The following is a 13,283-nucleotide window of genomic DNA, read 5'->3' as shown; positions in this document are numbered from 1 at the left end:
TGAAAGAAGGTTTTATATGTATTTTACTGATTTATATATCATTATAAGTAGTTTTTATATATAATTTACTATTATATATTTAGAGGGAAGAACATGTAATCTATATATTCGACGATACGGACAGGTCCGTTTGACCAATTTTCTTTTTCTCTGTGTCTAATCGCGTTACATGATACTAGAATTTGTATGAAAATATTTTGAATATTTTAAAGTAATTTTTAAAATATCACTGTACCCCAAATTGCGTCAAATTTAATGAAAAACTAATAATGTGCGTAATACATTGGGTATATTCTGTCAAATTAATTGGCATTGGGATTTAAATAGGCTATCTAAAGTAAAAAAAAATAATCATTTTCTGAAATAAACCCGCTTAAACATAGAAATACTCCAGCCTTATATTACTACGACGACCGCGTCTTTACCAGGTGAACGATTAAATTCTTCGCACCATGGGTCATAACGAGATGTTCTATGATGAGAGTTACTCAAACAGACAGACCCTTCACTTCACATTTTATTAATATAAATTTTCCGAACAAAAACATGTAAATTACATATACTCGACGTTGTTACTTTAATTAATATAATTAAGTTTTACAATTCAATAGAACATAACTTTGAATCGGACAAAAGATTGCAAATTAATTATGTATAGCAAGTTAGTAATAAATAACTGTTAAAACATACGTAATTACTGCGCTAGTTAAAAACAAATTACCGCCTAACAGAAGGTCTACCGCCTTATATCGGTCAATGAGTAATTTGCAGAATCGTTAAAGTAAATGAGAATTGTTTATGCTGGGCTTAACAAACACGTGTGTTAAATAGAATTATCGTGCGTTCGTTACTACGTAAATCATACGTGTCATTTCTTACTAAAATAATATTTAATACGTGTTCGTAAAATTAAGCCTCGTGCCCTACAAATATTTTGTCTGGAAAATCGTTTCGATTTGGTCTGTCCATATCCTTCAACTCCAGTTTAACGACCTCAATAATAATATTATTATTATTAAAAAGACATATATACTTTTATCAAATTAAAGTATTTGTGTTGTTTTAGTAGTGGGTGTTATTATCAATAAATATTTTGTTATATTATATTTTTATTTTATACTATGAGATAGTTTGAATACCTTACATAGGCTACTTTTTTTAATTCACCCCTCAAGGGGGTAAAATTGAGAGGTGAAGGTGCTATAAAGTTTTATAAATTTCGCGCTGGCAAAGACGCGGCTTCGGCTATATAAGACAAGTCATAATCATTAATACGAGATAGTTAATGTTTTTTTTTTTTAAAAAAAAATTAAAACCTACGTTAATAAACGTCGTCAATTGCCTTCAAAATTTTATAATTACTGTGAACCAAATTTTATAAGGTCAATATATAATTATTTTTAACTAGCAACCCGCCCCGTTTCGTACGGATGTATTTTATTAAGAAAGAAAAAGATATGATATATACTTAAAATATATATTTTTTTACTCATAAATAGTATAGCTACCAGTAATTTCTTTATTAGAATTGGTACATTAATTCCGGAGATACACAATAAAAACTCTTTATAATATTAGTATAGATTAAATATTTTGTTTCCTTAGCCCTAATTATGATGAGTAACATCCCTTCTAAGACTAAATCAATCTATATGTATTATTAAATCTTATTGTATCAACGGATGACAGTGTCTTAATTTCCTGAAAGTCGGAATTGTGATTCAACGTAATGCTGCAAGCATCCATGCAACCATACCCAGCGGCCTTGTTTTATACAGTAGCTATTTTAAATTTTGTTTTTATACACCTACAATAATTAAAATATGATAATTAGTTTGTCATACTTTGACGCATAATCATTAAAGACACGGAGACAGACGTAAATTTTATTTATCCTGTTAGTATGAATTCCAAGATGAGTCGCATGTTATGTGAGTAAGTATGTACAAATACCGATTTCTCTTAGAATTAAAAAGTCATATATAAAATTATATTGAAGGGGTTTGTAATCCTTTGATGTTAACATCGACAAAAAACATTAGTCGATGTAAACCAAGCATCTTTTATCACTGATGTAATGGTTTGTAACAAACAGGCATTAATATACTTATAAATTTTTGGTGATTGTACTAATATAATTAATTACAGCTATTTATGAAAGTAGCTTTGAATATCAAGGCAAAATAACAATACAGACAAACATGGGTGTAAGAATAAGGCTATAAATACGCTGTTGGATAGATCCTCATTTGTCAAGGAGAAGAAAGTTGAGTTCATTCAACTAAGTTGGTGATGGTTCCCTCAATTTACTCTACCTTCGAACACGAGATGAATTATTAGGATAAGTTATCCCTAATTGGTATTGAGGGAGTCGTCGCGGTGTTTGGTTATATTAAAATTCGCATAGTCTATCCCCTAAGCAATTCCGACTCTTAATTATAGTATATTATGCTACAACAATAGTTACATAGTACTGTAGCGTAGGTGCTAATAATCGAACGTTTAGAAAGCGCATTGACAACGGTATTGCTAAATACTATTCGGTAATGTCACCAAATAAACTCTGATGTTGATATTATTCTTACTAAATAATACCTACCTATCATGTATATATAGATATAAAACATTATTATTGAAAGTATATATAAGTTACTTGTTAACTTCTAATTTTAAAGGTAAAGTAATTTAGTAAATTTTATTTCTACTAATATTTATAAATGTGTACGATTTTATGGAAGCAAGTGAAAAATAAGAAATAAAATATTTTTTTTTCTGTAGTAGGAATGATCTATGTATTTAGTTTACATCAGAGATGAAAAAAAATCTCATAACCAGTAAAAATATTGCCAAAAAGGGTCGATGCCAAGTATGCAAGCAGAAGTCTACAAAATCCTTTTTTTTCTACAGTGCTATTAATATATACCAAGTGCGCCGACCAAATAAGGTCAGACGAATTATGGTAATGATGAGACTGTTTGTATGTTTTATGTAATCATGTTCATGAATTAAAAAGGTTCTATATGTATATATATTTTTTTTATTTAGTCTTGTAAAATGACTCAAAAAATATATGTAGGAGTCTCATAACAATCTCATATAGTGTATTTAGATTTTAAACTTATCTTGTAATTGAATTATATTAAACCGAAACGAATGAAATTTAACGCGCACTCGTTCAATTAATTGGAATCAGCTGGTTATTAAAAGACGGATGAATAACTGTATTAAAACAAAAGTTGATAGTGTGGGTGGATGCAATGACTCTTGTTATGTTTGTATATGAACTTGTACACACCAAGAAAAACAATGGTGATGACCTAGTTATGAGCGGTTATTAATTGGCTGTAGTATAGCTACGACCTACAGATCCCAAGGTCCTGCTTACCTGGTTGGCCAAAATAATTTATTTGTTATCTTTTCTTTACTAGGAATTTCATAAATTTAGAAATTACAATTTTTTACACTAACTCATTTACATTACATACATACATTACATGTATAAGGCGCCATTGAGAGCACGTCAAACAGATCGGCTGAAATATTTCAAGACGCGTTAGATTATAGAGTAAAGGAACACAGAGACCACAAATTTTCACCCACACACTTCTGCACAATTGTATCTCCAGCGCATTTTCTTAGTCACCTTTGAGTGTGGCCGGTATTGGTAACTAATATATTTAAATAAACACATAACAATATTGATATAAAATAATACCGTTATTCTACTTCCAGAGTAATAAAGTCTAAGATATATAAAATCAATAAATCATTAGCGACCAGTTGTTATTCACCTCTTAAATGCTAACATGATCTATATTAACGCTTAAGGAAAATCATTTAAAGATTTATGTAAAATAAACAGATAGACGGGTCAATGCATTCATAAATAATGAAATAATTCCAACATTTAAAAATGGAATAAAATAAGCGTATGTCGTAACAAAATAATATATTTGATGTTTTTTTTTTGTCTGAGGCACAGACTAAACTGCAATGAGCCTATAACAATTGCGATTAGTTTTGTTTTTTTTTTTGTAGTATTTACATACATTCATCTGGTTGATTGATAGTTTGGTCGTGTTATTCAGACCTTGCAACAAGAATGAAAGGCGTGGGTGTAGGTGAAACAAGAGTAAAATATAATTTATACCGGTCCGCCACAGCTCTAACGCGCCGCTTAGAATTACGATGGGCGTAGGACCGAAGGAAACGTCTGTTCGGACCACATCGACGACCACGCATTATGTTCGCTTTTGAGTACACAGTAATGAATCATGTTAGTAGCCAGTACAATTATAAATTACGAAATCTTTTTTATATCTATTCTCGTAGGAAATTGTTTTTTAATCGCCTGGGCTGATAATAATTATCGCATTTTGGATGTTATTCCGAAATTTCCACATTGTAATATTTGATATATATATTTTTCATTAGGGTTTTTGGACGTAATATGTATTATTCTTTTAACATTATATCTCAACATACGTACAACTCTACACCTATAGTTCTACCTAAACGACTTATATATAAACCTTGATATTATGCAATTAATGCCAGTGAATCAACCTTAGTTATGATAATATTCTCGACAAACGATTGACGCAATAAACACTGCACCTGGTTTCTGCACTTACGGTCATAGGTTTGAATCGCATTTGTGTAAAATATTTTTAAAGTTTCCACATTGTATACAATATGATCTGGATGTTTATGTATGTGTGTATTTGTCATGATACACTTTCATTATTTATGGCTAAGCAAACCGCACGTGTAGAGAAGCTTTCAACAATACATTAATCAATTACATATACACACATACATAAGCATCCAGATCATAATACATGCAATGTAACAAGATACGAAACGGCTAGATTCGGAGACCACAAGATCGAACGAAGTGGTTCCGTCAGGAAGATCTATATTCCGCAATTAACGTTAATAGAACAATAAGATGAAGCATGGCCTCTAGCCTAAGTGGTTCATATAGTCAAATTAAATTAAAACTTATCGTGCTCGAAATAAAGGCTATTTTATTTTTTTTACTTTTCTGACTAATTTGTTTTTTTTAATTTATAAATTTTTCAATATTCTTCATATGCATTTTCGTTCGTGCCCTTAGTCACATTTACATCTTAGCGCTTAACATAATTCATTGTTTCAAAGGACGTTATTCTTAATTTTTGCCTATTCAACGTTGAAATGGCTCTGGTCGTCTTTGCGTGGGCTCCTTCTAAAACGTGCAAGATTAAGATACTAATGTGAGTGATATAATTTATCCTTATTAAGGTTTAATGATAGAGTGCTTACCTTGTTTCTCAAACCCAAGGCGATAAGCATTTATAAATACTAAGCTCATTGCTTGCAATTATATTAATACACTATTTTGAACAAAACGTATTCCTTACATTATTTATTGTAATTTATTAAGTTCCCATTTAGTAATTTAACCGATTAACGCAATCGATATGGACACCATAGACGTATGATGTTTGAAATAAATCAATATGTGAATAAAATTTTCTTAAACAATAAATCTTATTAAAAATATTCTACGTACAGACATGTTAAATTACATATAAATATATATTTATCATTGGTTTGCGTCTAAGCAGATTTATTTGTAAGCCTTGAACTATAATCGCAAAATCTTTTAAAGGCTTTTTAAACGCTTTTCTCTTAAATATTTAAATATTTTTAGGAGTTATGTTTTGTTATTATTAGCACTTCTTAATAAGAAATATAATTTTAAAGCGGAATGTGTAATCAGATTATTAATTATTATTATTAAACTGTTTGACTTTTGATGAATGACTTTTGGGCTTCAGTCAGTTATTAATTGAGAAATATTATACAAATATCGATTATATCTTTGTAAGGTGTTTGTTTATGTTTTGGGAATCAAATATTACGCACAGGACAGAGGTTATCGTAGTAAGGATGTAAGTTTAAGCTAATGATTTATTGTTTACAAAAGCATTACAAAATATTATCCATAAATATATTGAATATCATAAAATTGCATGTCTGCTTTTATGGACTTAGTGAATAATAATAACATAAAATGTTTTTGCATAAGCAAATATAAATTTAAAAAATCAAAAATGTATTGTTAGTTTTGAGTGACTTAAGTTTGTCTAATTAATTCTACTCGTGAAGAGGTTATAAAGACATTAAAATAACATAGAACTAATAAGGAAGTATACTAATTAAAATATATTGCAACATGCGTGATTATAATCAATCAACTTTTATTAGCATACCCACACACGTCTATAATCCCAAACAAATATTAAAACGAAACGCTTTCTGTCATTATGTTAAAAATAAAAAAATGAAAAACTGACATTGTCGGAATGAATTCAGATTTTTCGGTTTCCTAACGGCCTCTACGTCACAAGCGGAAAAGCTAGATAAGATACTCCAGTCAGATGTTGGCTCAGAATACGCGCCTCCTAAGAGTGCCACCTTTGAGGCTGGATCGCGATTAAGGACGCTATCGACGTTGACTAAGGGAATAATGGACTCCACAAAACTATGGAGCGGCTTGATGGAATAAGGTTTTTTTTTTATTTTCAGCAAACAAAACCTAGCCGTGTGATAATTATGTAACTGATAAAAGAACGCCTATGAAACGAATGATTTAAATGGTATATGGGCTTACTTCGGATTTAGTGAGTTGTTTGTAACCTAACCAAACTGTAGGTTTATTTTAGTCACATTCTAAAAACCTTATATAGATATTGGTACAAATTGTTTTATTTAAAATTTAATGTAAACGAACCCATTGTGTCTATGAGTCACAACACACGTTTTAAGACCGTTTACGTGAATTGAATTGACGCATTACCAGACTATCTATTCCGTTTAAACTGTTCGCAAAAATAAACCGTGTTCTATTTAGTTAAATGTCAAAGTGGCTTAATTTTTTATGAGCTGCCTTACTTTGTTTTAAATACTGTAAAGATTCGTTCAGTCGCGGTCTGCATTTCAAAGAAGTAATTACTAATAATGGAATAGGATTGGTGTACATAGAATATTTCGATTATATTTCTCTTGACTTGGAATATTGAGGAGACATTTGTTACGAATACATAAATCTTCTAGAATTCAGCAACAGACTCCCAAATGTTTGGACCGATTCTCTGTTTTCACTGTAATTGAAATTCTAATTTCATCTTGACGAAGTCGGGGAGACAAATAGTAAATATATATATATGTAACGTCAAGTGCATTTATAAATAATACTTATAATAAAAAGATACTCTATTAGTCGCAAAAGATAATCTCTTAAAAATATATTTAAAAAATCTTATTTTGTATGTCTATTTACAAATAGTAAAATTTAAAATATTAGTAAAGTAAATATGTCCCACGATTGTGTTAAGAGTCTTTATGGTTCTGAGTTCATTCGAATGCGCGGCACATCTTGCAGAATTTCTTCCGTCACATACGATATTTTCCTTAATATAAGAATTATGACTACAAAATAAACAAATTTAAACTCAGCGAAGATCGCCGAGGATGACGAGTAATGAGTTTTAAGCACTGGACTAACATTTCATTTATTTTATTTTAAAAATATCTACCTGTACTACGCCTTATGACGTATATCACAGGTGTATTCTAAGGGTATCAAATTTTGTATTCATTGTTTTATCTCTACTTCATCATTAGAATATTGATTTCATACGTTTTGTTAGACATTAAAAAATATATATGTATATATTTAAATTTATAATTATGATATATTTATTGATCCTGGCACTGTTATGGACGAGTAACATTTAACTTAGTTTCTCAAAGATTCCTCACGTTACAGTCTGCATTCTGAATGGGCCACCTGTTCAGCTATTAACTATATTTAACTTATCTTTTAAAATAACGTTTCTAAAAGTTTTGTTGAATAAAGCATATTTTGATTTTTGGTTTTGAATTTTAAAGTAACAGTCTGTTGTCACGGCTGGGCAAAGGAGTTCTATCGAATTAAGGTTATTCCAACATGCAGCTCCATTACAGGTGGAGATACATGTGGCAAAAGTTCAATCGAACCATACGACACTATGTTCTCCTTCATCGCCGGGCACGACTTGAGTTATAAACAAAATTTAGTCGCATTTGACCGAGTTTGAACCACTTAGCAATGTCGGCTTCTGTAAATAAAAGTAAAAAGAACATTAAATGTTAATTACATATAATACTAACATTGAATATACTATTTACTTTTAATAAGTAACTACATACATCTATATTGTAATTGATTGATTCTATACAATTTGTAACATAAAGACTAAGTCATCAATCATTGATTTCCTTAACATAGATATGTTAGGTAAACACTGTACATATACAGAATAAAATTTAAATACCTAAATCGTATACTAAAATATAATAAACATTAAATCATTCTAGGAGGAAATACTAAGAGTACATTCAATCATTTAAACTTTTATAAAGTAAGTTTACTTTTAAATCGACAGAACTTCGATAATAAGAGTATCTACATTTCTCCTAATGTATATTTGTTATTTTACTAGCTGCTCCCCGACATTCCGCTTACGTTATTTTATGATTACCGCAGTTTTTGTATTTTCACGTTAATTTTGCAATTTATATGCAAATATGCTAATAAAGTCTGCCTCTATGTACCTCGTGTTCATTACGATCGGGTCAGTGGTATGATGGTGAGTAAATGTCATCTGCATTACTCACTATAACGCCGTGATGGTACAGTCAATGGTTATACGTGAATCTTAATCGAATAATTTAAGTACATTAAGTGGTCGCCACCGCCCATATACAATGGCGCTATAAGAAATCTTAACCATTCCTCACACCGCCAATGCGCCACCATCCTTGGGAACTAAGATGTCATGTCCGTTGTGCCTGTAGTTACACTGGCTCACTCACCCTTCAAACTGGAACACAACAATACTAAGTACTGCTGTTTAGCGGTAGAATATCTGATGAGTGGATGGTACAGACGGGCTAACGCAAAGCCCTACCATCAAGTGTTTATTAATAATTATAATTCATCTCGGGCTCGGCGGTGAAGGAAAAGAGGAAACATGTATGTTGGATGAAATTCTACTACATAAAGCTTTTATAAATTAATGTGAGATAAACAGATACTCTTTTTTTAAATAATCGATTTGTTTATGTTTTTCTTCACACAATATCTCGATCGAATTTTAAAAAAAAAAATCCTAAATAAGATCCACAGTCTTTTGATTAAAACAATTTCGTTTTTTTTTTTATTCAAACAGTGACCAATGTCGAGTTATAAATGTGTTCCGTTCATTTCCCGATGTTCACTGGCACTAAACGACTGCTTATTTTACGCGTACACATGGTAGACCAAGGTGATATTTATCTCGAGATATAATAAGTTTTTGTGGTACGTAATCCGAATATTGAACTCTATTAGAATTTAATACCATTAAAACAGTAACACACGCTGAATACTTAATACGAAAAAAACAATCGATTGCGATTTTGTGTCCACTTTTTTTTTCATTTGAAGACTTAAGCTATATAGTACCTGTAAATCAAAATAGTATTTTTATTCATATATATACACATAAAATTGTTAATTTACATAATAATAATATACACATAAAACCTTAATTGTTTATCTGTTTGTTATACTATAACAACACAAACTATATCAATTGAATAACACTTGATAATATATACTCCCTAAACGTAACAATTGTAGAAATTGATGCATTCTTTCGAGTTATGTAGACGTAAATCTCAGGCTAATAATAATTCTTGAATGAATGAACCCTGAGGGTAAGATTTGTTGTATTTTGATGTGAATCATTTATTCGCGAGTCTTGGGGGTAAGACCGTCGCCTCGTGACGTTATGGGTGCGTGACGCATATACTATAATATACTTAATTGCTATATTTTATTGTAATAATAAGATAAATAATAATCTCTTTTTCAATATTTTATTCTCCATATTTTTATTTAGGTTTTCTTGAATCATAAATTATTTTAATGACCATTAATTTAGATATTTCATACGTGGGGGTACCTCCTCATTGGCTACATTGTCAGCATTTTTTCTATATAAGTAAACAAATGAAAAATAAACAGAAGGATTAAAGGTTAGGTTAGATTTAATCTCGAACTGATACTAGTAATATCATAAATATGTAAAATTATAAAGTATACATAGTTAAATACATCTTAAATTATAAATAAAAATGAAACAAATTTATTATTACGTGAGAAAAGGGTAAAATTTCTTATGCAGACACGTGTTTTCCTTTAACGCAAACTCTTATAAATTATTTATGTATTGAACATATTTTCTTAGGAAAACTAATACGACAGTTGAATACATTACATTCTATTAGCTGTAAAAAAAATAAAAATCACAAAATAGATTACTTAACGCGAATAACGTCAATACATAGAATGTTTTCTATTTTATTAAAAGAAATCATTACAATTGCTTAGAATTCATAAAATGATAAAGTTTATTCATAAGAGACGTATTAAAAAAAAGCCATAGTGATTTATGCAAATTTATTTGAATAAGCGAGGTTATACAGAGACTTGGCGCTAATATAGTAGAGAATCGCTTTAAATAACGTTACCAAATAAATGATCTCAGTCTCAGTCAGTTGAAGAAAGAATATTCGGAAAATTATTTAATGAATTTTCATGTTTCATGTTTTCGTGTTTACTTGGTGGTAGGGCTTTGTGCAAGTTTGGGTAGGTACATCCCACTCATCAGATATTCAACCGCCAAATAACAGTACTCTGTATTGTTGTGTTCCGGTTAGAAGGGTGAGTGAGAAAGTGTAATCACAGGCACAAGGGACATAACATCTTGGTTCCCAGGGTTGATGGCGCATAGGTGGTGTAAGCAATGGTTAATTTAAGCAATCTTTGTCTATGGGCGGTGGTGACCACTTACAATCAGGTGGCCCATATACTCGCCCGCCAACCAATGCCCTAAAAAAAAATCCAATTATAGTCATAAAAACTTATTTCATTAGCAGACATGTTATTAAAATTCATAACATCATTCAGTTGGTTAATAATTAACAGCAAACTCGTATTTTTACGATTTTTACATTAAGCCTGTAAATTTCCCACTGCTGGGCTAAGGCCTCCTCTCCCTTTGAGAAAAAAAAGGTATGGACCATATTCCACCACGCTGCTCCAATGCACATGTGGCAGAATTTGGTTGAAATTAAAAACATGCAGGTTTCCTCCCGAAGTTTTCCTTCACCGCCGAGCACAAGATGAATTATAAACACCAATAAAGCACATGAAAATTAAGTGGTGCTTGCCTGGGTTTGAACCCGCAATCATCAGTTAAGATGCAAGCGTTCTAACCACTGGTCCATCTCGCCTATTGTATAATATTAAAGAAATCTAAATAGTTTAGGTAGGTTCTTCAAGGATTATGAAGAAATTACGTGATCTAGTTTAACATTTAAAGCGCGCCCCTCCACGTTGAATTAATTTTTTTTTAATAAAATAAACTTAACAAATATTATTTAATTTGTATTTTTTTGGTATCGTTACTCTTAAACGCCTCACGCACACCAACACATTTTAGAACGAACGTTGCTCACTCATACAAATAAATGCAGGCAATAATAATTGAATATAGAGGGGCGCGAGTAAATGACCTAAACACGTTTACTTTTACACTAATTTCTGTCAACGTGTATTTGTCATTAGAAAGAAGTTTTTTCTAACAAATAATGAAATTGTGAACAAGTCGTTGTGACATATCAATATAATTTATATAGGAAATTTATAAAAAATATATTGGCATGCAACGTTGACGATATTTAGATCAAGTGAGATATCTAATATTTACGTATTCACTGTATGTCTTGCTATTACAATTCTCGACACTTTAATGTTTCCTCCACACTGTTCGATTTACTGTCTGATAGGAAGACGTTCTATATGAATGTAAAATTCATTCCATACCCGTACTATTTGCGCGATAGTGATTCATAATTATTTATATTAAAATACTTGGAAACTGAGTGAGTATTACGTGAGTTAATAACAAACGTGATATAAATAAAACTTACCTTTTTTCACTTAGCAATGTCTTATTTATTTAAAAAAAAACAGCTTATCTAATTTAGTAATTTTTTTTTTCTTTACAATCTTTTCACACAAATATTACATACAAAACGTTGTATTTAAATTAAACATTAAATTACAATTCCAACTTTAAAGTTTATTTTCGTCGTCTAAAATTTTTTTATTCCAAAACAAATTCATCATCATCAGCAGCCCATACTCATCCACTGCTGGAAATAGTCCTCTCCGATGCACGCCACTGTGATCTGTCTTCGGCTACTCGCATCCACTTCTCGTAATTGTAATCAAATAAATAATAGTACGTAAGTGCAATCTAACGAAATAGTAGCTTATACTGTAATTACGTCACGGCGCCAATATCACCGGATGTGTCTTAGGATCTTAAGTCACTGTGTAGAATGGCGTACCGCGAATAGCGCCTTTTTTTCGCGAGTCGCTTATAGCCGACTTGTTTTAAATTCTTTTATATAATTAGTACACATTTAAGAAGCGAGACGTGTTAATTAAACAATAATTCCGGTAGCGAACATGGATAATATACGTTATATCACGTCGGTCAATGTTAAATTACTATAATTCTCACGACGTCGAACTTATATTTACAAATAAGTCGTGCTTTAGGTTATCTAGAAAATTGTATTTTTGAATACGTGTGTGCCTCACTTGGTTAAACTAAATACAAATCTTACAGTCTGTCTTATTATCGCCATACCTTAAATAATTCTTGACATATAGTACCCAGGGCCGGATCGTAAGTTTAGTTGGCCCTGGGCTAGCACTACTTAGGGGCCATAAGTACCTAAGACATATCTGAACGTAGACTTGAAACCATACGACCTGTTTAATTTAATAAACTTATGGATTCTTTCGCATTATCGTCTATTTTTGACTTGACTTAGCTGGGGCCCCCTTGAATCCACGGGGCCCTGGGCTGAAGCCCTAAAAGCCGTATGGTACATCCGGCCCTGATAGTACCTAAGGTCCCTCGGTCGTACCCGGTTTATTAATAAAGGCGATGGAGACAACAGTCTAAACGCATCGCCACCTGTGAAAAAGACAGAGTAGTTATATAAAATTTCCCTTCCTTCCTATGATAGGTAAGTGGGCGTGTAAATGGGAAACCTCAGTAAGCGTAGGTAGAATATCTGATGAGTGGGTGGTACTACACAGACGATCATGATCATCGGCAATGATC

General features: G+C 31.2%; 1 protein-coding gene across 2 annotated transcripts in view; it reads left to right on the top strand.

Annotated features, from left to right (window-relative positions):
• LOC125070003 (protein spaetzle 3) overlaps positions 1 to 13,283 on the top strand; it is a 49,778-nt gene that overhangs the window by 30,851 nt on the left and 5,644 nt on the right. The window lies entirely within an intron of this gene.

Source organism: Vanessa atalanta, chromosome 16 (genome assembly GCF_905147765.1).
Source record: "Vanessa atalanta chromosome 16, ilVanAtal1.2, whole genome shotgun sequence".
NCBI lineage: Eukaryota > Metazoa > Arthropoda > Insecta > Lepidoptera > Nymphalidae > Vanessa > Vanessa atalanta.
Note: the sequence above shows the minus strand (reverse complement) of the source record. Positions and strands in the feature narration are given on the sequence as shown.